The 3,233-nt window shown below is 43.1% G+C and overlaps 1 pseudogene; it reads left to right on the forward strand.

Annotated features, from left to right (window-relative positions):
• The first annotated feature begins 454 nt into the window (after positions 1-454).
• LOC118840178 lies at positions 455-1,696 on the forward strand (annotated as a pseudogene).
• The last annotated feature ends 1,537 nt before the right edge of the window (positions 1,697-3,233 follow it).

Below are 3,233 nucleotides of genomic sequence, written 5' to 3' on the forward strand. Positions count from 1 at the left end.
GTGAATTTAATTGAAATTGTTTTTCAGCCATATTCTTAAGCCATTATGGACTGTATTGCTTGACTTATTCAGTGATGAGATCATAGAATTTTGGAGAAGATTGAAAATCTAATCTCTTTGTGCCAGATCTTCTCCAATTCGAGAATAAAGTCTCAGTCATCTACCCCACCCTTCCAATTTCCACTCCTCTATACTAAGTAGAACTAACTCAGAGGAAAAAAGAGAATAAATATCTGACAGATTACAGTGATACTTTCTTCACAAAGTTGACAGAAACAGAAACATTTCAGGTTTTGATATTACCATATATACCATATTGTAACTCATATACTCAAAGGCATATAATATATGAACATAAAAAGCATCAAAACCCCATAGCGCTATGATGTCTTGGGTATTAACTAAAACAATCTCCTTTTGAAAATATTGTACACCCTCCTCTGTGGAATAACCCATGGCGGCTGGGACTCTGTACACATATGCTGAAAACTGGTGGGCCTTCAAGGCCCCCATTGCTGCACAGTACAGTGGGGCCCAGATCCGTGTGCTGTCCGCACCTCCCCACTTCCACTTTGTTCAGACTAACTGCACCCCCGAATTCCTCCGAAAATTTCCTGCAGGCAAGATTCCAGCATTTGAGGGTGATGATTGGTTATGTGTGTTTGAAAGCAACGATAACCTTGGAGGTTCTACTCCCGAGGCAGCTGCCTAGGCGATCCAGTGGGTGAGCATTGCTGACAATGACATCATCCCTCCAAACAGTACCAGGACGTTCCCCACTATCAGCATCATGCCCCACAACAAACAGGCCACAAGAATGCGAAGGAGAAGGTGAGGCGGGTTCTAGGGCTGCTCAATGCCCACCTGAAGACTTGGACTTTCCTGGGGGGGAGGGTGTGACTCTGACTGACATCACAGTTGTATACCCTCTTGTGGCTCTACAAGCAGGTTCTAGAGCCAACTTTCTGGTAGGCCTTTCCCAACACCAATCACTGGTTCCTCACCTGCATCCACCATTCCCAGTTCAGGGCAGTGTTGGGAGAGGCGAAGCTCTGTGAGAAGATGGTGCAGTTTGATGCTAAAAAGTTTGCTGAGAGTCAGCCTAAGAAGGAGGTCCCAAAAAAGGTGAAGGAACAGCGAGAAGAAGGTGGCCACAGCCCCCGGGCCCAAGGAGGATACGGACGAGTGTGACCAGGCTCTGGCTGCAGAGCCCAAGGCCAAGGACCCCTTTGCCTACCTGCCCAAGAATATGTTTGTGTTGGATGAGTTTAAGCGAAAGTACTCCAAGGAGGACTCGCTAAAGGTGGCCCTGCCGTACTTTTGGGAGTACTTTGACCGTGACGGCTGGTCCCTGTGGTATACCGAGTACTGTTTCCCCCAGGAGCTTAGCTAGACCTTCATGAGCTGCAACCTCATCACTGGAATATTACAGTGCCAGGACAAGCTGAGGAAGAATGTGTTTGCCAGCGTCATTCTTTTTGGCACCAACAATAGCAGCACCATTTCTGGATTCTGGAGCCAGGAGTTTGCTTTCCCGCCTAGTCCAGACCGGCAGGTAGATTATGAGTCCTACACATGGAGTGAACTGCATCCTGGCAGTGAGGAGGCCCAGACCATGGTCCAAGAGTACTTTGCCTGGGAGGGGGCCTTCCAGCAAGTGGGCAAACCCTTGAATCAGGGCAAGATCTTCAAGTGAACATCCTCCCTGCTATCACCTAGCTGCCTGCTTCCTCCTCTGCAGGGAGGTGCCAGTCATTAAACAAAATCGAACACAGGAAAAAAAAAAGAAAAAAAAAGAAAATATTGTACAAGTATGACTTTGTAACCATGCCTTACATAGCAAAGACATATGCCTGTCTTCAAATATTTGAAGAAATGTTATTTGAAACTTAAATAAGGCCTATTTCTTATGGCTCCAAAGAGCAGAACTAAGGCCACTGGGTGAAAGCTACTGAGGGGTATATTTTGACTCAACATAAAGAAAAAGTTCTGTAACAAGCAGAAATGTCTACAAATACAATAGGCTGCCTTCTGAAGAAGTATTTCTCTATGATTGGAAGGGTTTAAATCACCGTAAGAGAAGATCTCAGACCAGGCATTAGGGCCTTCAGTCTTCTCTCTCCTCTGGGCACATCATGTCCCTTGAGTAAAGGCTACAGTGTTGTTAGCCGCTACTGTGGCTATGTAAGACCAACAACAAGAGCGCACAGAAGGGCTGCCAACACAGGTTCTTTGATCTGCTTTTCTAAGGAAAGCAACTTTAAGGGGTTAAAAATCTCAGTTTAATTAAACGTATATGCCATTCACTTAGTTCAAGGGGGAAAGATCAGACCCCTGAACTTCAGGACAAATACAAATAGAAATTACAAGCATACATTATAAACAGAGCAAAGAACAGAAGCCAGTCTATCCATAGCAATACATAGCTTCCAGAGAAGCACCAGCATCTGGGTTATCAAAGCTGGGGGTGGGGGGCTGTTTCAATGGCTTGCCCAGAGTCTCGTCACCAACACTCTTTCAATGAGTGTACCCCCAAAAGTCAAACGCTAACCTTCCAGTACATATATGCTGTTCAGGAGGGCTCAAGGGTGTGGGAAAGTTAGTTGTTCAATCACTAACACCAGGGTGTGGGAAAGCTGTTCAATCACTACTACCACATTGTACACATTGTTTCCAATCAATGACTCCCCTTTGCCTTAGTGCTGAGAAACACTCCAAGACAAAAAGATCCCACTTTACCTGTCCCATTCAAACAAAGGCCAGACTCATTGAAGGCACTTGATGGCCTGAGTATCCCAAAAGAGAAAAACAGCAAAAACATCTCTCTTTTTTTCTGTAACAGTGGCTCAGTAACAAAAAATGGATAATGGGTATTAAAAGCATACAGTTCTCATACAGGCTAAAAACATGAATTTAACCTTGGTTATTATTATCAGGCTATATTAATATTTATCATAATCATTACTAATAACAATTAACAATGTAATAATCATAAATAACCAATAATGACAAATATATTGACATAATACTGGAATAAGTACACTGCATTTATGTTATTATTCTAGCTAAAAAAGGAAGTCAGAACATATAAAGATATCATAGCTAAGTGGAATGACTCCTCACAGATTATCATCATAGAATCAAATAAAAGACTTTGCAGAGTCAATTTCTTCTTGTACCTAAAAGCAACAACAAAAATACAATTTTCTAATGACACCAAGTTATCTCAACAA

The sequence above is a fragment of the Trichosurus vulpecula genome, chromosome 2 (assembly GCF_011100635.1).
Source record: "Trichosurus vulpecula isolate mTriVul1 chromosome 2, mTriVul1.pri, whole genome shotgun sequence".
NCBI lineage: Eukaryota > Metazoa > Chordata > Mammalia > Diprotodontia > Phalangeridae > Trichosurus > Trichosurus vulpecula.